At 45.0% G+C, this 24,163-nt stretch overlaps 1 protein-coding gene across 4 annotated transcripts in view; it reads right to left on the bottom strand.

Annotated features, from left to right (window-relative positions):
* The window catches only part of BRCA2 (BRCA2 DNA repair associated), a 740,135-nt gene extending 724,867 nt beyond the window's left edge, over positions 1 to 15,268 (bottom strand). For all 4 annotated transcript variants that reach the window (XM_085621674.1, XM_085621677.1, XM_085621676.1 and 1 more), the window contains exon 1: positions 15,146 to 15,268. The gene's annotated coding sequence lies outside the window, so the exon portion shown is untranslated. The remainder of the gene's footprint in view (positions 1 to 15,145) is intronic.
* Between the last annotated feature and the right edge of the window lie 8,895 nt (positions 15,269 to 24,163).

The raw sequence follows: 24,163 nt of genomic DNA, 5'->3' as shown, positions 1-24,163 counted from the left end.
AAGCACTCCGAAGTCATGTACGACTCCAAATGCATAACGTGAATCAGTATATATGTTGACTTTCTTGTCCGTGGCTTGAATACAGGCTTGTGTTAGAGCAACAAGTTCTGCTGCTTGGGCTGACAAAGTATCTATACAATTTGTCTCAATAACTTCAGTGTCTGTTGTGACTGCATATGCGGCAACTAAATTTCCTGTACTTGTCCTCATACACGAACCATCTACATATAACGTCAGGTCTGGATCTAGCAATGGAACGTCTGTCAAGTCTTGTCTAGGTTTCGTCTTTATTTCAATGATTTCAACACAATCATGAGCTAGTGGGTCTGTTCCAATTACAGGTAATAGTGTAGCAGGATTCAATGTATTACACCGTCGGATCTCTATGTGTGGTTGAAACAATGTCAGTTCATAACCAGTAAGTCTTGCTATGGTCAAGTGTTGTGTTTGTGTTCGGTTCACAAGAACCTCTACTGCATGTGGTACTTGTACTGTCAATGGGTGTCCTAATACTATGGCATCGCTTTGTCTAATTGCTAAAGCTGTCGCTGCCACTGATTTCAGGCATGCAGGCAAAGCCTGAGCTACGGGATCTAATGTACTGGAAAAATAAGCACATGGCTTGCGTGATCCTGCTTGATCCTGAGTGAGTACTGATAAGGCAGTACCTTCGCGTTCTGTAACAAAGAGTGTAAAATGTTTGCTATAACATGGTGTTGCTAAAACAGGTGCTTGACATAAAGCTTCCTTTAGGCTTTCAAAAGCTTGTGTATGTTCCTGAGTCCAAGGGAGAACAGTCGATGTGGCTGCCTCCTGTGTGGTTAACTGAATGAGTGGTTTTGCTAGAAATGCGTACTGAGGGATCCACTGTCTACAATATGAAGTGAGGCCTATAAAAGCCCGCACCTCCTTTTGTGTCTGGGGTATTGACATGTTAGCAATTAACTGGATGCGATCTGGTGTAAGCTGCCTTCCCTCCTTGGACAGCGAGTGACCAAGATAAATAACTCGCTGAACACAGAATTGCAGCTTAGAAGGGGACACCTTGTGCCCCTTGTCGGCTAGGAAATGTAAAACTGTCAGAGAAGCTTTTTCACATTCTGGCTCGCTTCTCGCGGTGATCAGCAGATCATCGACATATTGAAGCAGTGCTGTATTGACTGGCATGTGGATACTGTCAAGTTCTCGTTTCAGTGCTTGGCTGTAGATGCTGGGGCTTTCTGTAAATCCTTGGGGAGCGCGTGAGAATTTAAAGCTGCGCCCATTTAAACTGAATCCGAACAAGTATTGGCTTTCCGGATCTATTGGGACGCTGAAAAAGGCATTCTTGAGATCAATTACAGTGAAGAATGTTGCTTCGGAATCAATTGCTGTCAATAACGATGATATATCAGGGACCACAGGGAATTGTGGTACAATACACTTGTTTAGTTCACGCAAATCAATAACCAATCGGTACACTGGTGGAGCAGTAGGATCAGTTCGTTTAAGAATCGGAATTATCGGTGAATTACATACATTGGAGTCTGTTTCTACAACTACTCCCTGGGCAATTAGCTCATCAATGATTTTCAGCAAAGCCACTACAGCATCATGCGGTAACTTGTATTGTCGCATTCGTGGTAGTACCACTCCTGCTTTCAGTGTGACTCGATAGGGTGTAATGTTCATGCAGCCAACATCCGTAGGGCCTTGTGCCCATAGATGTACTGGTAAAGTCTGTAGTCGGGGATCCATGTCTCTAGACACATAGTGACCTTTAAAATCACGTAAAAACAACCTTACTCCTTCCGGAGAACAACATATTATGGCTCCTAGTGCTTTCAGAGTTTTAATTCCTAACAGATTTTCTGGGCATGATTTAGTAAGCAATAAATCTGTAGTTCGTGTCAAAGGTCCTATCGTAAGTGGTAGAGGCTTTGATACTTCATTAACAATAGGTTTTCCTGAAAAACCAAGGGAAACATTTTGAGAGCCGGAGAGGGGTGCCCCTGGAACTTCACTACGTTTTATAGTTGTTCGACTTGCCCCTGTATCGAGTAAGAATTTTCTATCTTGACCTAATAATTCACTATGTACATAAGGTCCTTCTTGATCTACAGGAATCTCGATAAGTGGTAAGTCAACTTCCCTCTCTAGGCTGGTTCATGCGTAACGCTGGTATTCAGGGTATTCATACTGTGCAGTCTGATACAGTTGTCGTGTTGCGGTTTGTGTGGCAGTAGCAGGCAACGGTGGTGCAGCTGGCACAAACTGTATGGGTTGCTGTGAGGCTGGCATGGACTGTTGCTGAACTGGCACGGACTGTCCATGCAGCATAGCTCCTTGTTCATTCTGATCTTGTCTAACTAATCGTGGTCTCTCCTTTGTAATGCCTGTAGCTATATTACGTTTCAGGACTGGACAATCGTGTACATGATGGCCCAGTTGTTTACAGTAATTGCAGGTTCCTTTTACAGGAACTGCAGAATCACCAGAATGTGTCACACTCTTTTTGTGACCATCTGCTGGTACTGTCTGAGAAACTAGCATTTTCATTTTTGTATCCTTCATGCGTCTATGCTCGTGTTCTTGTTCATCCCTAATTCTATTGTGATGATACTGTAACATTTGTAGCATTTGCGACGGAGTGTTACTTTGCCAGGTACTCTCGAATTTCAATATTCTATTCTTTACTGGAGGTAATGCATTTTCCACTAATTTTGTCACAAATAAATGTGGATATGAGTCACTACTTGCTTTTATACCACTATTTATACCAAAACATTTTTCAAATCGAGCATAATAATCGCTTGTGTCTTCATCTTGCTTTTGTTTGCAGGCTGTGATTGCACCCCAATCTTCCTTTTTTGTAGTTAATAAACGTGGCAGTACCTGTACTAGTAAACCTGGTAATAGTTTAACTTTATCCCCGAGCCCCGAACCTGCAGTTCGGCCCCTTTCTTCCTCTGCTAATGCTGTCCAGTCTATCTTTTGGTCTCCCACTTCCCACTCTTTTTCTTTCAGTTTTTCATAAATGCCAGCAGGCAAAAGCACCTTTAATATCGTCATAATATCAGGAAAGGTGTACTCTCCCATCAGTAACATGTCTTTAATTTCTCGGTGGAAACCCGCTGGGTCTTTATCATGGCTAGGTACTACTTTCTTCATTTCTAATAATTCCATTTTTGATATGGGTGTGTAAACAAATACACGGTGAAACTCATTGTCTTCGCCTTTTATTGGGTGCACTTCTCGTAAAGGATTTTGTCTATCCATATAGTACGGCGTTCTTTCTCTATGGGGCAGCGAGAGAGAATCCGGACTTACAAAAAGGACATACTGTTTACGTGACACTAATATCTCTTTAATTAACTTGTTACTAGAACCTCTCCATCTGTTCGTGAGTAGTTCCGTTAATATATCAGGTAAAGGACCAGGATCAGCATGTTGGCTCTTATATAATATGAGGAGTTGCTGAATCATATAGATTCCAGCTAAACGTTGTTCATCTGTACTGAGATTGAGAAACGTGTGTGCTACGGTCTCATCACCATATTTTTCAGGACTAACGATCCAGTGAACGGCTGATCTGGCTAATTCTTGCTCATCCATGGAATCGAGGAGGTGGTAACCCCTTCGTTCTCGTAGTATTTTATCTGCGGCTTGAAACGAATGTTCAGGAGACTTCAGATTTATTACAGGCGTTGGATACGTTCTGCTATTATTTGGACATACAGAATGTATGGGATCAGAAAAACATCTAGTATTTTCACAGGATCTTCCTCTGCCTACATAGGCTATGGTCTCTGACTGTCTTGCAGAGTCCCCTGATTCGGACACTTCATCTTGCTCAAACTCGTCTGTTCCCAATCTTTCTGCATGAATACGTTCTATTTCTTTACGGATTTTTCGGCACATGGCTATTATACAATTTTGCTTATCGTGTCTCCCTTCTGATATATTCTGACTCCATCTTGTAAGAGTAAGCATTACGTTCATGTCTACCCCCGGACGATCTTGATTTCTGATCACACAGTTTATGAGGAAACGTAACAGTTCCCCCTGTATTTCTACTTTCTGGAATTCCATAGCTCTGTTAATACATCCTGGATCTCGTCCTGTTTGAACAAAATGATATATGTTATCCAGATGCGTAGTCATCCCTGGTAACCTTGCTAAATACTCTGCGGCTCGCCTAATACGTAATGATGCCAGGACCATTTCATCCTCTTTACCAACCACCGGGTCATATCTACAATTTACAAGGAGTTCCTTAAGCGCACGTTCACTTACGAACTTAGGTGTACGTGAATGTGCTGACTCTTGAAAGACAAGTTTATTTATTCTAGGTGGTGTAAAAGTACTGCTAGCACCTCCCGTGGCCCCATCTGGGGCGTCGGGTGTGAAAGGGTTCGTTGAACGTGACACAGCAACTATGGGTGTCGATACCCCTGTAGAGTCGACTGCGGAAACAGATGCGGAAACAGATGTGCTTGCCGAAACTTGCGTCGTGACTTGCTGTTGCACGGGGACAGATACCTGATCCTGACGTTGAACCCCTCCGCCAGACGGTCTATGTGGTGTGGCGTTAGCATACTCGGGGGCTGCATCATCTAGATATGAGGAAAGGAAAACGTCTTCTGCGGTTCTGGGACGCCCTTTTGGATGTACCTTAATTGGAAATAATGGGGGTGGCAAGTCTTTTGGTATCTCTGGAGCAGCCTTAGGTAATCCTTCGGCTAGAAGGGGATACATACCATTCATAAGAGCATTACTTTGTCTATTTACTTGTTCTGATTTCACTCGGATACCTTCCTCAATTAATAGATTTTCTTGAACTTTATTTGAACTTTCTTTACTCCTCTCTTCTTGTCTACGTGCTTTTTCTGTTCGTCTATGAGATTCTTTACGCCATAACTCGATAGCGTCTTTCTGTGACTGTCTGACCTTTCTTTTCCATAACTCTTCCTCCACTTTCATGATGCACTCTGCATCCCAGGTTCCCGCTATGGGCCACCTTTGACTTTCCGGTAATCCCTAGGTATAATCTACCCATAGATCAAGAAACAATATGGCATCTATGCCATGTTTATGGTACATGAAATGTCCTGGAGTGTCTCTAGGAGGAATAGGAACTGCTTCTTCAAGCACCCCTTTTCTGGTGGTAATCTGTCTTAACTTCGAGAAGAGCGGCATATTAACAACTGATCTGATACTTACTCTTGAACTTACTTAATACGAGAAACACAATAATGAACAGTGAACAATGAACAGTCATTCATACCACAATATGCAAGACATTTTCTGAATACTTTAAACATTAAACATTAAACATTTAATAATGGTCGACAATGATGACAGTCTGCTTAACTAATCACCACGCTGAATTCTTGACAATAACTGAATACTTCGGAATACTTGATATACTGCTAAACAGTACATATACACTGCTAAACAGTGCAGACCGGATTTGTGTACCCAAATCCGTCTTGACCGGCACAACCTATGTGCACGTCAACATGCCTCCCCGGCGATGGTACTCACCGAGTAGCTCCTTGAAACGGAAGGCCTCAGAGAATGGACAGGACTCGATAACTGCGGACATCGGACCCTCTGGACGTCGGAATTTCGGAAAACCTGGTGGGCCTCTGTATACCTCGGATCTTGCTCTCTCAGCTAGGCTCTGGTCGGGATACTTCGCACTTCTCACCGCCTCGTCTGGGTTGATCGCAGCCTCAGTCGCCCCCGCTTGACCGGAGGGAGCTTACAGGAAATCCTGCTGGTACGCGTTTATGGTCCGTCCAGCTGTGGCAGGAGACCGGGCCTGCAACGCACCGCCGGCGCGTGAGATGAGAAAGTGTCCCTGTTCGGGCGCCATTATGTGGTAAATAAAATAAATATTACCGGACTGAATTTCATGCGGAATCTTAAATTAAAGTAAATAGCTCAAAATAACAAGAGGCAGAATCCGTGGTATAAGAGGTTTTCTAATGGGCTTTATTCCATTCAAAATGGCCGACTCGAGTGGCGGCCTTCAGGTTCCGTCACCACGAGGGTTCAGGAAGTGAAGTACAATAACTTATTAACAGACATACATTTTTATAATAAGTGCATTACAATGAAACGAATGTAGAAGGCGTAACATTTGATAAGAAAAATGACGTAACAGTGACATAATCGAAACTAGGCGTAATAAGGAATAAAAGAAACATAATTGGCTTGCATTATCAGACATAGGTGGATCTATAAGATAATACTTGGCATAGATGCGCGCGCAGCAGCATGACGTGTAATTGACGTGTAACTAGGGGGTGAAGGGGACTTGACATTTAGCTCTACATGTGGAGACGAGAGGTCTGGGGTCAAGTCATCCTAATCCCAAATCATATCTAACATCCTATGTTTAAAGAACTATGTTATCCACAAGGAAGAGACTCTCGGACAGAATCTATTCTGTACTGACTATGTGCGTGTACAAGCGTCTAAGTGTCTATATGAGATGCGAGGGGCAGAAAACTTTCCATAGCAACAGGGCTATGAATCACTTGCATGAAGACAGAGAAGCCTGGCCTTTTGCTTGGTAACTGGAGGAATGTTTACTTAAACTACTAGGCAAGAATGCATCGGCTGAAGAGCAAAATAGATAATTCGAAGGTGAAATACAACTTCTTGGCAGACAGGCGAAAACTGGCCGAGGCAGGCACCGTTAGCTGCACAGAGAGTAGGACAAAGTTCATGGATACAGATGCGAGCTCAAGCTGAAGCTGTCAGAGACAGAGAGCAGGGAAAGGCTTTGAGGACAGAATCGGGCCTACTCGCCTGAACTGTAAAAATGGAGTAACTTGGCCATATAAAGTCGGTGGCCTTTTATACTTAGGAATCGAATATCCAGCCCATTGATGGCGGATCTGACAGAGAACATGTTGACGGTAGACACACATATGTTTGCGTCTTAGAAACTGGAACTGGAGGGAACATACATGTACTTGTAACATGCATATAGAACCGTTGGGGTCCAAGATAGGGGACATAACTGACCAGGAAAATCCACATTTCCACACTTGGATAAAAAACCGTACTAGACATTGTTTTTGTTCTCCTCCAAATTTCAAACATCACCCCTTGAGGTTGATAAAACCTACTGCTCACATCTAACGCCTTAACGTCTGAAACTCTTTTAATAGATAATACACAAAGTAAACATGCCAATTTCCATGACAGTTCTCTCAAACCTAGATACCTATTTCCTGGCCATTTTTCAAAAAGCCTAAACACCAGATTCACATCCAAAACCGAAGCATACCTTGCCTTCGGTGGTCTCCTCAATCTTATGCCTTTCATAATCCTACATACAACAGGACTCCTACCAATTGATAAACCTTCAATCAACAAATGTCCTGCTGAAATCGCAGAACGACAACAGTTTATTGTTCTATATGATAGACCTTTCTCAAACATCTCTGTTAAATAATTCGCTACCAACATCTTATCAGCCTCCACGGGATCCAAATCCCTTTCCACGCACCAACGTGACCAACCTGACCATGCTCCTTTATATCTTCTCCTTGTGCCTGGCGCCCAAGATTCCTTGAGCAAATCAGAAGCTGTTCCCGAAAGTTCTGCGAATCTAGAAGATCCCCTGATATCTTCCATACTAGAAGGTTGAGCGAACCTTCCTGAACCAATGGATGTTTCTCCCCGTTTTGACCTATTAACATTCCAAAATGACTCAGAATTTAGAAAGGCTCTTCCACAGCCATTTCCAGAACTGAAGGAAACCAAACCTGAGTCGTCCAAAAAGGAGTTACCAAAACTATCTGAACCACTTGTTTCCTCACCTCTAACAACACTCTTTGAATCATAGAAAAAGGCGGAAAAGCATAAGCCTTCTTCCCTTTCCAACTCCGATTGAACGCGTCCACAGCCAATGCCCCCGGATCCGGCCTCCAACTGAAATACTCCTTTAACTGATAAGTTAGCCTGGAGGCAAACAGATCTAACTCCAGAGGACCAAACATTAACTGAATCTCCTGAAATATTTCCCTTTTCAACATCCAATCGCTGTAATCTACCAAATTACCTGTAGGTAAATCTTGTGTTCCATACAAAAATTCCAAATCTCTTGTGAAACCTCCGTCAATTTCTTTGACCGGCTCCCTCCTAGTTTGTTTATATATGTTACCACAGTAACATTGTCCATCTTCAATAGAACAGAGTTCCCTTGGAAGATACTCCTGAAACTCTGCAGAGCAAATTGCCCTGCTCACATTACCAAATAGTTTATATGCTCCCCTTTCTCCTTTACACTCCAAACTCCACCTGTTTCCTGACTCAAACACGCAGCCCCCCCAACCAAGATTGCTTGCATCTGTCTCCAAAACAAAATCTGGTCTCATTCCAAATATCGCCCGACCATTCCATGATGTCAAATTCTCCAACCACCAATTCAACTCTATCCTTGCCTCTTCTGACAACTGAAAACGATCTCCATACCATAAACCGCTTGCTAAACCCGAGGTCTGCAAACGTTGTAAAGTCCTGTAGTGTAAAGGTCCCGGGAACACAGCCTGAATAGATGATGACAAGAGACCTATGACCCTCGCAATTTCTCTCAAAGACACCACATCCTTTCTTAGTAAGGTTTTCACCTCCTTGTGAATTTTCCTTACTTTCTTCTCTGGCGATAATAGGATACAATTCACTGTATCCACCACAAACCCCAAAAACTCTATTGACTGAGAAGGGATCAACACTGATTTTTCCAAAATTATTATGAATCCCAACGACTCCAAAAGTTCTATCACCATCTTCAAATGCATCCTCAATTCTGTCACATCCTGATTCATGATCAACAGATCGTCCAAATAAATAATCCTCCTGATCCCTCTTTCTCTAAACAAAACTCACTACTGCTCTCATCACCTTTGTAAAACACCAAGGAGCGGACGAGAGACCGAATGGCAAACATACAAATTGAAAAATCCTCCCTCTCCATCTGAACTGGAGATACTTCTGGCTCTCGATACTCATCGGAATCGAAAAATACGCATCCTTTAGATCTAGCTTCACCATCCAATCTAGATCCTGCAACAAATCTCTTAACAGATGGATTCCCTCCATCTTGAAATGCCTGTAAACCACAAAACGATTCAGACTCCTCAAATTGATCACTGGTCTCCAACCCTTCTCCTTTTTTTCCACCAGAAACAAAGTACTTACAAAACCTATCTCCTCTTCTCCGACTTCCACAATCGCCCCTTTCAATAACATATTCTCTATTTCTTCCAACACTATTCTTTCCTGAATCTCTTTGAAAACCAACTCTCTTGGTTCTTTCGTTTGAAATGGTGCAATGGTGAATTCTATTTCGTACCCTGTTACAGCTCTCAGAACCCAAGGGTCCCTCGTAATCTTTTTCCAATTCTTTACAAAACCTCTCAGCCTTCCTCCCACTTTTTCCTGGAAAGAACCACTACAAGTCCTCATATTCAAGCTTACCTGCACTTTGACTTAAGAATTGTCCTCTACCCCTTGTTTCCCTTGAACGATAACCTCTTCCCCTTTGAGGAAAGAAGCTGCACTGATTTTGTTGTTGTCCTCTTCCTCCACTCCAATAGCCATAGTGGGACCTATAATAGCTTCGGCCGGAAGATTGTCCCCTTCTTCCAGCCCTGCCTTAAAAAATATTCGAAGTATTTCCACTGAAAACCTTCCTCATGTTCGATTGAACTTTATCCAGAGATGTAAATGTATTTACATATTTTCCTAAATCTTTCACTGCACCATCTCTTAATAATAAACCTTTTGGATTCTCACATGTATCTTTCTTCGCAAAATCGCCTAATTTTGGACTGATTTTGAACAACACAGCTTTCTTTCTTTCTTCAATAATTCCCGCATTTGCGTTGCCAATGAAACACATTGCCCTCTGGCACCATCCTCTTAATAAACCTATATCTACATCTTTTCCTTTCAAATATGCCTCCTCCACCAAATCAAATATCCTTGCGACTCGTCCCAGAATATCAAAAATGTTATCCTCGCACTGCTTCAAGGCCCTTTCCAACCCCTTTCTTGGATCTCTTCCCATTTTAAACATACAAGTTATAATCTCCGGATCCAAATTTGGTGTTAAGGCATCTCTTTCACCAATTACCGGCCGAGAACACTCAGCCCTCATTATGTTTCTTTCACCTCTCTCTAAAGGCCTTCTTATCCAATACTGAATATATTCAGAAACATGTTTCATTGGCCACCATTCTGATCCCCTTGGATGTTTGACATCTTTTGGATCAAACAGTTTTCTCCCAAAAGGATCAAAAACCTTTTTATCATCTCTTTTACTCGATGAATCACTTCCCAATTCATCTTCCTCATCTTCCGTGTAATTCAAATCCAGGACATATTCATCCAGATCACTCTTATCAGCAGAATAATCCTGCTCATCTCTTATGTTACCTTGAACATTTCTCTTTTTTGAGCCGCTTTGGACTCCACTTCCACTTGCACCGTCTTCAAGATGCCTTCTCTTTTCTTTTACCACTCACATCAACCACAATTCCTTCCTCATCCATTGAAAAAAACTCTTCCTCATCATTAATGTGAGTTCTCTTCACACCTGACAAAGCTGAACCAACTGCCTCTTTCACCAACTTCCATATCTCATCTGTCAACATACCTCCTGTTTCCCCTGAAGATTGCTCTCCTGACATTCTCTCTTTAAAACTCACTTCCTACTAAACCACAGATCCAAAACACAGCCTCCGTTTACTCTCCTCACAAAAAAAACGTTGCTAGGAAACTCCCCAAAGCTTTTACTCCTAACTAAACAACATGCCCAACTTTCCTCAGAAAAAATGGCACAACCGCTAACTTATTAATAAGCTAGACCGCTAACTCTTCACTTTTATCACACCTTTTTTAATCTCTTCTCATTATTGGTTCCCTTTTCTCTTTTTCCGTCTTATTTTTTAAATTTATGCCTTTAATTTCCTCATTTTCCTTCTAATTATTCCTTTTATATTCACTCCTTGAAATCCGTAAACTTCCAATGCGCGCGCGCTCACGCACTCGCATACGCGCACGCACACCCTCTATTCCTTACGAAATGGCTGCCACACGCGAAGCAACCCTCGCTCGCGCTCCCTCTGAAATGCAGCGTCTATGATACCAAACGAGAGAAACCTCTCGCACCAGCAACGGTATTCTTTTTCAAAATACCCACTCTTGCCTCACATCTAATTTCACAAAATATCACCGAAATTGTTCTCTTACTGCTCCTAACTTCAATTATTATCTCCTTTAAACTTCCCTGCCTAACAAACTTCCTTCTTCAAAACTTTTTTCCCACATTTCTATTTTAACCTTTCTACACATTTTTCCTCACCTTTTGTCCATAAATTGGACATTCTTAATACTCTAACTTAAAAACTTATTTATTTTAATCCTTTTCTTAACATTAAATAACTCGCCAAAAAAAGTATACTTATCTGCTCCAGAAGCAGCAAACAAAAGAGGGAGAAGATGGCGGACATCAGGATCTTAAGGGAATGTGGAGTTCTTTTTTTGGAGTTTTAGTGTTTGACTATGTTCTGAATTCTTTAAAGTGCTGCAGAGGTGGCGAATAAAAGAAGTAATGCATAATGATAGCCTCCTGTCTTGCCATAAAATTATACTTAATTGATCTAGCTAGTATAACAGGCATCCTCTAAAGGGTGCTGATCTCAGCGTCCCTTCCGGAATTAACCAAGTGTGGGGTTCCGAGTTTGGAGGTCGGCACTGCGTTGCACCAGATGGGACCGCAAATTCACACTTGAGACTCCCCTATAGAAAGGCCGCTGGTTGGAACACGTAGTGAACCTTGAGGGCATCCAAGGATCGGATCGTAAAGGGATATCACGCTTATGGGATGTCAGAGACCGGGACCATATCAAGTCCTTTCAGGATCTCCATTCGGACTTCCATATGCATAAATCCCAGCCTTTTCATTACTTACAACTGCAACATGCCCTTTCCGAGCACCAGGCGGAGCTGAAAGAAGTTCCACATTATAGTCCCCTGGAAGGGCGAGTATTTAGGGGTCTTTTGGGAAAAGGAGTGGTCTCGCAAATCTACAAAACCTTGGTAACACATTCCCAGGATCTGATGGGTCCCCTCGACGGGGCAAATCGGAGGGCTGCATGAATGGCTCTCTGCACTCTGGCAATATCAGCACGGCTCAGGCTCTTAAAGTTCAAATACCTTAATCAGCCCTACCTTAGACCCTTCTGCCTTTGGAAAGCACGGGTCCATACCTTCCCTGCTTGCAAAAGATGGCAAGCACGTCAGAGGGACTTCAAATCACCCGGTATGGTCCTGAGCTGTTATTCATATAAATTGGACAACTATTATCTCTTCCCTAGCCCGGGTGGTGGGACTACACCTCAAGGTAACCCCAAGTGCTTGCATTATTGTTGGGTATGCTGGACGATATGAGGGGGCCTCAAGGAGGCAAGACATTGGTGGGGTTGGGAACATTGCTGGCCAAGAGAGAGGTAGCCAGGCATTTGAACTCCCCTGTTGCTCCCTCTATCACAGGCTGGATGAATGGCATGGACTGTTGCGCCAAGATTAAAGAGACAATTTACACTGCACTGCAGTGTCCCTGCAAATATGAGATGGTTTGGAACAAATGGGGTGGGCAAATCACAGTCTAGATGGATGAGGCTGATGTGCACACAGATAGTATTTCACATCTTACTGGTGGTGGGGGGGGGGGGTGGGGTACAGGCGGTCCCAACGGATGAACCCAGGGTCTAAACCCATCATCTGGAACACCTGCCACACATATGCCCAATTCACGGAATCAAATGCCTGCTCTATGTCAAGGTGTGCCAAGGCAAAATGATCGGTCAGGAGCCACAGAGCATTATACACATGACCCAACCGTCTCAGATTATGGAGGGTGTTACGCTTCGGAATAAAGCCAGATTGATCTAGAGCATTAGGGAGGGCAACTGAGAGTAGATGCGCCGCTAGCACACTGCTGAGGATTTTCATATAAATATTTAGGAGAGATATCAGCCAATAACATTATCCTTTAAGAAACTAAGGCCCCAATACAACCAGTTATGTTCAAATCAAAAACCCAGTAAACTCAAGTAGTACAATTACGACACCATCCCAGAGAAAGCTGAGAACATGTACACAGAAATGGAATGGAGTCTCTGCAACACCAGGGCACTACCATAGAGAAGCCAAGCAACCTCCTAGTCAAAAAGAAATGAAACATAAGCAACATAATACAAAACCTGACAAGAGTTGGTGATTTTCCATGACGCCCGAAAGACTTTGTAGCTTTAATGTCGAAGGGCTGTTATGTATCAATGTTAGATGGGGAAGGATGTTGTATAGTAGCATTAATGAAGACCTTATTACCCAACTGTGGGTGTTGTAGCACATTATCATATCGTACATTATCGTACGGGTAGCACACTACACCATGGTGAAGTGCATAGTTGGCAGAGTGATGTATTTGGTGTAATCCAATGTGAGAAGCGTTTTTTTTTTTAAGTTTAAGTATGCTATATTCAAAGATTTAGCTAAATGTTGAATATAAAGTGAAGATTATTATAAATAAATACATTTGATTACATTTGTACTGAAAAGTAAGCAGTGACAATAAGTAAAACTAGAATAAAATTAGAGAATAAACTATTTCAATAAAGCATAACGTTGACACATGAAAAAGAGTTAAGGCGGGAAGGAGATTCTCAGAAAAAGATACACCAATGTCTAGTTAGAAGGGGAATAACAATAACGAAAAGTGTAAGCATTCAAATTAAGCATTGCAAATTGAACTGCAATTTACAAGTAGAAATACAGAATATATACTTATCGAATAGGTTCAGCAATATTATCTAACAGTTTACTATGAGAAGTAGAGTTGTTAAATCTAGATATGTATATTTCTTGATATAAATATGTACTTATGTATCTATATGTTTATTACTTAAATTCCTACAGAAAAAGAACCTTTGATTCTCTCCAATGCACTACCCTATATTTCATACTCTCTCTCTCTCTCAATATATCCTCTTCCTCCACTTTCTGACTCACCTCAAACCTCATTCTACTACTGTGATTTCCAAAATAACCCTTTCTAGACTCTTCCCTCCACTATCCCTTCTTGGATCACCCCAAACCTAATTTTAATACTATGATCTCCCAAACAACCCTTCTAAATTTTTCCCTCACCTATCCCTCCTTTGACTCATCCCAAAACTAATTTTACTACTATAATCTCCCTAATCCATTTCTAGAGATTCTTCCCTCCTCCATCTCTCCTTATACTGAGCCCAAACCTCATCTTACTTCTGTGATCTTCCAATAAACAGTTTCTAGTCTCTTCCCTCTTCTATCCCCCATTATCCTTTTTAATCCAAGTAACAGACTTGCATAGCCACCGCTCAAATTAACTCAAATTTCACTATACGAATCCACTACTAATCCTTTTTGGGTTCCGGAGTAGCGTGCTACTCACGGAAAAACGCTTTAGCGTTTCGTATGGGGTAGTAGGCTCTATATAAATGCAATTACAATATGTGTAAGTGACCAGAGTGATGCTCTCATCTTGTCATGCTGTAGCAAGCCCCACATGCTCAGTTAGTAAATCCACCTCATGTTTCAATCATCAAACTTATGTTATCAATTAACGTCTCAGTTTGGACTTGGCAACTTCCAGTATGGCTTACCCATATCTCATCTCACTCCCCCTCCTCTCTCTGGTCATGACCTTTTCCTGCCAGTGCCCATGTCTCTCATCACTCTCCAACCATCATGGCTCACAACCGAGCACTTATTTCCCCTCTTTCCTACCCTCTCTTAAAATAAACTAACACCACTTAAGGCTGCTCATCCTGTCACTGCACACCTCAGCCCGTGTCCCGTTTTCACTCTGACTACTGTCTTCGACAACTAACTCCAGTACATTGAAGAATGAATGATCGATGGAAATTTATCAAAATGTTCCGTTAATGCCTCTGAAATGTTTGTACTATTAAAGCGGTCTCGGCCTGACAGTGTGACTGACTGCCACAGCACAACAGTCCGTTCAGTGGAACTGAGGGTGGTAGTATTTCTCCTTACTTTGCTTTCCTGCAGGTAGGGCACTTTATCTACTAACCTGATATTCCCACCAACTAAACAGACACCGGTACTGCAGATTTGATTATTCTCCTCGTTGACCCCAACTCCTTAGTAGTACTTTCAACCTGCCATTTGAATCGGACGGCAATTTTGAGCAAACGAGATCTGCTGTACAAGCACAACTACCAGCAAAAAAAGAGTCTGAAACAAGCTCTACCCACGCATCGATGTTGACGGGTAACAGAATGACCACCAAATAAAGCCGAAAAACCCAGCTTTCATAAGACGTTAGGAATTGTTGAAAATCTGGGATGTCTGACATTCTGTTAAAAGGAGGGCTCTGCGGCAGAGACTCAGGATGAGGTTTGAACTCGGGCCAGGAATGGTGTTGTCAACAGGAAGACTAGTGAGGACCGTGACGTAGAAACACATAACCTTTTGCAGGGCGGAGTCATAGTATAGCCAGATAAAGCCAGTCTGAGAAACAAACTGTTAACCAAAGCTATCACTTCTCACGTCACCTGGCTCTTCCTGCTATCTTACGCCAGATGTCCACCTCGCTGACTTGCTAACAGTCAGCCACTCTGTAAACAGGCAGCATAGAGTGTTGCAGCAGCTAAATGCTGTACTTCGCGCACATGCTTTCACTGGCGTTCTTCAGCCAATCAATAGCAGCATGCGTTTACCCGCCAATTCTAAGTCGCTGTTCTGATGCACCACAGCCAATAAACGACTAACAGATGGCCTAGCCCTAGCCAATCACAACACACGTTCCGGAAATTCCAACCTTACTGTTCTTAACCCCTTCGCTGCCAGGCCTTTCCCCCCTCCTGTGCCACGCCCTTTTTTGGCTATTTGGGGTAGTGCGCGCTTAGACCCCTGTAACTTTTTGACCACATAAGGTATCTACGCCAAATTTGCGTCCTTATCTTCCAACATCATGGGGATTCTAAAGGTACTCAGCGTTTGTGGATTCTCCCAGAGGGGTCACAGAAATGAGCCAAAATACAGCAACATTTTGGTTTTTTTCGGAAAAATTGGAAAAACGGGCTGCAAATGAAAGCATCTGGGTTTTTCCCTGCAAATGTTATCAAAAAAGGGTTTGTGGGGTTGAAATCACCATTTTCCCAGCTTTTCGGGGATACCAGACTTTTGTCAGAAACCCAACATTTTTTACACAGTTTTGGCATTTTTCTGGGACAGAGCCTAATTTTGCTATTTTTTGTGCTTTTGACCGCCTTCCAGTTAATGGCAGAAATGGGTACAAAAGCAATAATGGATCCTGGAAAGCTATACATTTTCGAGGAGAAGACAAAATTCTGAATTCAGCAAGGGGTCATTTGTGTAGATCCCTCAAGGTTTTTTTATAGAAACTAACAGTTAAATATAGGATAAATTGAAAATTAGTTGGAAAAAAAATCCTTTCGTGTCAACGTTTTCACCTGTAACTTCTTCTAATTATGACAGCTCTTTGAAAGCAATATACCATTACATCAGCTGGACATTTCTGGTTGTGGGGATATATAGGACTTGTAGGTTCACCAAGAACCCGACGAACCCAGAGCCAAAAACTGAGCAGCAACTTGCAATGGTTTTTTATTATGTACCGGGTATATAGTAATTATTCTGTAAAAATGTGTACATGGAAAAATCGGTATGAAAGACACCTATGTATTTCTGAAATGGGAACAAAATATAGAGTTTAGAAACAGTAGATATCTGCACATTTCTGAAATTGGGAATACTCATACTAGCATGAGAATTATCAGTCATTTTTTAGAATGACTTATTTTTTACACAATATCTTTCATTTGGAAGGCAGAAATGCATCGAAAGTCAATAGATAATAACAGTTCCTTTACAAAACTGAATTACCCTAAGTCTCCCGATAAAAATGGTACCTCACTTGTGTGGGTAGGCAGAGTGCCCGCACCAGGAAACGGCGCAAAATGCAACGTGGTCACAACTCAATATCGCAGTGAAAATTTACCCTTTTTTGGCAAAGTGCCTAGCTCTAGTTTTTGAACCCTAGCTCTGCGGGCACCTTGGGAAACCTAGCAAACCTATACATTTTTGAAAACTAGACACCCAGGGGAATCCAGGATGGGGTGACTTGACTGCCTCCCACCAGGGTCTGTTACCCAGAATCCCTTGCAAACCTAAAAAATTGACAAAAAAAACACATTTTCCACACATTTCTGTGGTGGAAAGTTCCGGAATCTGCGTGGATCCACGAATTTCCACCCACCCCGCGTTCCCCAAAGTCTTACGAGAAAAACGGTACCTCACTTGTGTGGGTCGGCCTAGTGCCCGCGACAGGAAACGGCGCAAAACGCAACGTGGTCACAACTCAATATCGCAGTGAAAATTTACCCTTTTTTGGCAAAGTGCCTAGCTCTAGTTTTTGAACCCTAGCTCTACGGGCACCTTGGGAAACCTAGCAAACCTTACATTTTTGAAAACTAGACACCCAGGGGAATCCAGGACGGGGTGACTTGACGGCCTCCCACCAGTGTCTGTTACCCAGAATCCCTTGCATACCTAAAAAATTGACAAAAAAACCCACATTTCCCCACATTTCTGTGGTGGAAAGTTCCGGAATCTGCGTGGATCCACAAATTTCCACCCACCCCGCGTTCCCCAAAGTCTTACGAGAAAAACGGTACCTCACTTGTGTGGGTCGGCCTAGTGCCCGCGACAGGAAACGGCACAAAACGCAACGTGGTCACACCTCAAATCCGCAGTGAAAAATGACCCTTTTTTGGCAAAATGTCTAGCTGTAGTTTTTGAACCCTAGCTCTGCGGGCACCTTGGGAAACCCAGCAAACCTAGACATTTTTGAAAACTAGACACCCAGGGGAATCCAGGATGGGGTGACTTGACTGCCTCCCACCAGGGTCTGTTACCCAGAATCCCTTGCAAACCTAAACAATTGACAAAAAAAACACATTTTCCACACATTTCTGTGGTGGAAAGTTCCGGAATCTGCGTGGATCCACAAATTTCCACCCACCCCTCGTTCCCCAAAGTGTTACGAGAAAAACGGTACCTCACCTGTGTGGGTCGGCCTAGTGCCCGCGACAGGAAACGGCGCAAAACGCAATGTGGTCACACCTCAATTTCGCAGTGAAAAATTACCCTTTTTTGGCAAAATGTCTAGCTGTAGTTTTTGAACCCTAGCTCTGCGGGCACCTTGGGAAACCTAGCAAACCTATACATTTTTGAAAACTAGACACCCAGGGGAATCGAGGATGGGGTGACTTGACTGCCTCCCACCAGGGTCTGTTACCCAGAATCCCTTGCAAACCTAACAAATTGACAAAAAAAACACATTTTCCACACATTTCTGTGGTGGAAAGTTCCGGAATCTGCGTGGATCCACAAATTTCCACCCACCCCGCGTTCCCCAAAGTCTTACGAGAAAAACGGTACCTCACTTGTGTGTGGGTCGGCCTAGTGCCCGCGACAGGAAACGGCGCAAAACGCAACGTGGTCACACCTCAATTTCGCAGTGAAAAATGACCCTTTTTGGGCAAAATGTCTAGCTGTAGTTTTTGAACCCTAGCTCTGCGGGCACCTTGGGAAACCTAGCAAACCTATACCTTTTTGAAAACTAGACACCCGTGTGCTTCCAGGGAGGCATGGCTTGCGTGGATCCCCCAACGTTTCCTTACCCAGAATCCCCTGCAAACCTCAATTTTAGCTGAAAAAATCAAATTTTTCACACATTTTTGTGTGGGAAAGTAGAGGCATCACCGGGCTGACACAAATTTCCTACCACCCAGTGTTCCCCCGGGTCTCCCGATAAAAACGGTGCATCACTCGTGTGGGAGGCCCAAGTACCCGCGACTGGCAAGGCCCCAAAACGTATTGAGGCGACATGAAAATTGCCTACCTCAAAACGACCTGGTTTCGCAAGGGGGTCACCTGGGTTTTTGGCCCGGTACTCGGCGGCCACCTAGGGGAACCTACCAAACCCACACATTTCTGAAAACTAGACACCCGGAGGATTCCAGGGAGGTATGGCTTGCGTGGATCCCCCAACGTTTCCTTACCCAGAATGCCCTGCAAACCTCAAATTTAGCTGAAAAAAAATCACCTTTTTCACACATTTTTGTGTGGGAAAGTTGTGGCATCACCGGGCTGACACAAATTTCCTACCACCCAGCGTTCCCCCGGGTCTCCCGATAAAAACGGTGCCTCACTCGTGTGAGAGGCCCAAGTACCCGCGACAGGCAAGGGCCCACAACGTATTGAGGCGACATGAAAATTGCCTACCTCAAAACGACCTGGTTTTGCAAAGGGGGTCACCTGGGTTTTTGGCCCGGTGCTCAGCGGCCACCTAGGGGAACCTACCAAACCCACACATTTCTGAAAACTAGACACCCGGGGGATTCCAGGGAGGTATGGCTTGCGTGGATCCCCCAACATTTCCTTACCCAGGATGCCCTGCAAACCTCAAATTTAGCTGAAAACATCACCTTTTTCACACATTTTTGTGTGGGAAAGTTGAGGCATCACCGGGCTGACACAAATTTCCTACCACCCAGCGTTCCCCCGGGTCTCCCGATAAAAACGGTGCCTCACTCGTGTGAGAGGCCCAAGTACCCGCGACAGGCAAGGGCCCACAACGTATTGAGGCGACATGAAAATTGCCTACCTCAAAACGACCTGGTTTTGCAAAGGGGGTCACCTGGGTTTTTGGCCCGGTGCTCAGCGGCCACCTAGGGGAACCTACCAAACCCACACATTTCTGAAAACTAGACACCTGGAGGATTCCAGGGAGGTATGGCTTGCGTGGATCCCCCAACGTTTCTTTACCCAGAATGCCCTGCAAACCTCAAATTTAGCTGAAAAAATCACCCTTTTCACACATTTTTGTGTGGGAAAGTTGAGGCATCACCGGGCTTACACAAATTTCCTACCACCCAGCGTTCCCCCGGGTCTCCCGATAAAAACGGTGCCTCACTCGTGTGGGAGGCCCAAGTACCCGCGACAGGCAAGGCCCCAAAACGTATTGAGGCGACATGAAAATTGCCTACCTCAGAACGACCTGGTTTTACAAGGGGGGTCACCTGGGTTTTTGGCCCCGTGCTCGGCGGCCACCTAGGGGAACCTACCAAACCCACACATTTCTGAAAACTAGACACCCGGGGGATTCCAGGGAGGTATGGCTTGCGTGGATCCCCCAACGTTTCCTTACCCAGAATGCCCTGCAAACCTCAAATTTAGCTGAAAAAATCACCTTTTTCATACATTTTCGTGTGGGAAAGTTGTGGCATCACCGGGCTGACACAAATTTCCTACCACCTAGCGTTCCCCCGGGTCTCCCGATAAAAACGGTGCCTCACTCGTGTGGGAGGCCCAAGTACCCGCGACAGGCAAGGGCCCAAAACGTAGTGAGGCGCACTACGTTTAGGACCCTTGCCTGTTGAGGCGCACTACGGTTTGGACCCTTGCCTGTCACGGGTACTTGGGCCTCCCACACGAGTGAGGCACCGTTTTTATCGGGAGACCCGGGGGAATGCTGGGTGGTGGGAAATTTGAGTGAGCCCGGTGATGCCTCAACTTTCCCACACAAAAATGTGTGAAAAAGGTGTTTTTTTCAGCTAAATTTGAGGTTTGCAGGGCATTCTGGGTAAGGAAACGTTGGGGGATCCACACAAGCCATACCTCCCTGGAATCCCCCGGGTGTCTAGTTTTCAGAACGTGTGGGTTTGGTAGGTTCCCCTAGGTGGCCGCCGAGCACGGGGCCAAAAACCCAGGTGACCCCCCTTGCAAAACCAGGTCGTTTTGAGGTAGATAATTTTCATGTCGCCTCAATACGTTTTGGGGCCTTGCCTGTCGCGGGTACTTGGGCCTCCCACACGAGTGAGGCACCGTTTTTATCAGGAGACCCGGGGTAACGCTGGGTGGTAGGAAATTTGTGTCAGCCCGGTGGTGCCTCAACTTTCCCACACAAAAATGTGTGAAAAAGGTGATTTTTTCAGCTAAATTTGAGGTTTGCAGGGCATTCTGGGTAAGGAAACGTTGGGGGATCCACGCAAGCCATACCTCCCTAGAATCCCCTGGATGTCTAGTTTTCAGAAATGTGTGGGTTTGGTAGGTTCCCCTAGGTGGCCGCTGAGCACCGGGCCAAAAACCCAGGTGACCCCCTTTGCAAAACCAGGTCGTTTTGAGGTAGGCAATTTTTATATCGCCTCAATACGTTTTGGGCCCTTGCCTGTCGCGGGTACTTGGGCCTCCCACACGAGTGAGACACCGTTTTTATCGGGAGACCCGGGGGAACGCTGGGTGGTAGGAAATTTATGTCAGCCCGGTGATGCCTCAACTTTCCCACACAAAAATGTGTGAAAAAGGTGATTTTTTCAGCTAAATTTGAGGTTTGCAGGGCATTCTGGGTAAGTAAACGTTGGGGGATCCACGCAAGGCATACCTCCCTGGAATCCCCCGGGTGTCTAGTTTTCAGAAATGTGTGGGTTTGGTAGGTTCCCCTAGGTGGCCGCCAAGCACCGGGCCAAAAACCCAGGTGACCCCCCTTGCAAAACCAGGTCGTTTTGAGGTAGGCAATTTTCATATCGCCTCAATACGTTTTGGGGCCTTGCCTGTCGCGGGTACTTGGGCCTCCTACACGAGTGAGGCACCGTTTTTATCGGGAGACCCGGGGAACGCTGGGTGGTAGGAAATTTGTGTCAGCCCGGTGATGCCATAACTTTCCCACACAAAAATGTGTGAAAAAGGTGATTTTTTTCAGCTAAATTTGAGGTTTGCAGGGCATTCTGGGTAAGGAAACTTTGGGGGATCCACGCAAGCCATACCTCCCTGGAATCCCCCGGGTGTCTAGTTTTCAGAAATGTATGGGTTTGGTAGGTTCCCCTAGGTGGCCGCCGAGCACCGGGCCAAAAACCTAGGTGACCCCCCTTGCAAAACCAGGTCGTTTTAAGGTAGGCCATTTTCATGTCGCCTCAATACGTTTTGGGACCTTGCCTGTCGCGGGTACTTGGGCCTCCCACATGAGTGAGGCACCGTTTTTATTGGGAGACCCGGGGGAACGCTGGGTGGTAGGAAATTTGTGTCAGCCCGGTGATGCCACAACTTTCCCACACAAAAATGTGTGAAAAGTGATTTTTTTAGCTAAATTTGAGGTTTGCAGGGCATTCTGGGTAAGAAAACGTTGGGGGATCCACGCAAGCCATACCTCCCTGGAATCCCCCGGGTGTCTAGTTTTCAGAAATGTGTGGGTTTGGTAGGTTCCCCTAGGTGGCCGCCGAGCACCGGGCCAAAAACCCAGGTGACCCCCCTTGCAAAACCAGGTTGTTTTGAGGTAGGCAATTTTCATGTCGCCTCAATACGTTTTGGGGCATTGCCTGTCGCGGGTACTTGGGCCTCCCACACGAGTGAGGCACCGTTTTTATCGGGAGACCCGGGGGAACGCTGGGTGGTAGGAAATTTGTGTCAGCCCGGTGATGCCACAACTTTCCCACACAAAAATGTGTGAAAAAGGTGATTTTTTTTGCTAAATTTGAGGTTTGCAGGGCATTCTGGGTAAGGAAACGTTGGGGGATCCACGCAAACCATACCTCCCTGGAATCCCCCGGGTGTCTAGTTTTCAGAAATGTGTGGGTTTGGTAGGTTCCCCTAGGTGGCCGCCAAGCCAGGGGCCAAAAACTCATTGGACCCCCTTTGCAAAACCAGGTTGTTTTGTGATAGGTAATTTTGATGTCTCCTCAATAGGTTTTGGGCCCTTGCCTGACGCGGGCACTATGCCTACCCACGCAAGTGAGGTACCATTTTTCTCTGAAGACTTTGGGGAACGCAGGGTGGGTGGAATATTGTGGACCCACGCAGATTCCAGAACTTTCCGACAAAGAAATGTGAGGAAAAAGTGTTATTTTGAACACATTTTTATTAGGTTTGCAATGGATTCTGGGTAACAGAACCTGGTGAGAGCCAGTGAAGTCACCCCATCCAGGATTCCCCTCGGTGTCTAGTTTTAAAGAATGTACAGTTTTTCTAGGTTTGCCTACGTGCCAACTGCGCTAGGGCCCAAAATCCACAGGTATGCACATTGCTAAAAAAAAAATCGGAGCCCAGTGGGCTTTCTGCCGCCCTGGGGGGGAATCGGGGAAGGGGGTTTCATCCTGATATGCCCCTAAAGGGGCAGAAAGACTGTGGCTATTTTTTGTGGGGGTGGGGGCATTGCTATGACCATTTTGGGTAGCCCCCACCCCCACGCATAAAAAAAGCCTGCATACTCGCTGGCGCCTACTGGGCTTTCTGCCCCCCCAGGGGGCAGATCAGGGGCCACTGCCACCATCTGCCCTCCCGGGGGGGCAGAAAGACTGGAATTTCTCTGGGGGTGGGGTGGGGTATTGTCATGCCCATTTTGGGGAGCCCCTACCCCTACACTAATAAAACAAAAAAATCCACGGTTTCTAGTCGGCATTCTGCGCCCCCAGGGGGGCCAGATTGGGGGCTACAGCTCCCATCTGCCTCCTGGGGGGCAGAAAGACTGACATTTTTGTGGGGGGGAGAGTGGGGGCATTGGCGTGCCCGTTTCGGGCAGCCCACACCCTAAAAACAATTGCGCCAAAAGAATCCCTGGTGTTTAGTGGGCTTTCTGCCCCCCCCCGAAGGGGCAGATTGGGGGCCAATGCCCCATCTGCCCCCCAGGGGGCAGAAAGGGGGGTGGGTCCTCGGGTGCTGGGGAAACTCTTCCCCAGCTCCCGAGGCTATTTGTGCAGAAAGAGAATCCCTCTGGTGCCCGCACCAGAGGGATTCCCTAGGGTATGCCTCATGACGAGCTGGACTCGTCATAGGCACAGCGCGACTGTGCTCCATGACGAGTCCAGCTCGTTATGGGCATACAAGTGGTTAACAACATGAATTGAACAACTAGCCAGATGATTCCAGTGACGGGACATTGCAGGGAAATTATGAACACCTCGTTTTATTGTATTTTAAATAATTCTATGTCAGGACCGGAGGCTCCGATTATGCTTCTCAATTTTCTTTACTGAAAATTCTGAGCAGCCAATCATGTAAAGTAAAACAA

Source organism: Triturus cristatus, chromosome 8, assembly GCF_964204655.1.
Source record: "Triturus cristatus chromosome 8, aTriCri1.1, whole genome shotgun sequence".
Lineage (NCBI taxonomy): Eukaryota > Metazoa > Chordata > Amphibia > Caudata > Salamandridae > Triturus > Triturus cristatus.
Note: the sequence above shows the minus strand (reverse complement) of the source record. Positions and strands in the feature narration are given on the sequence as shown.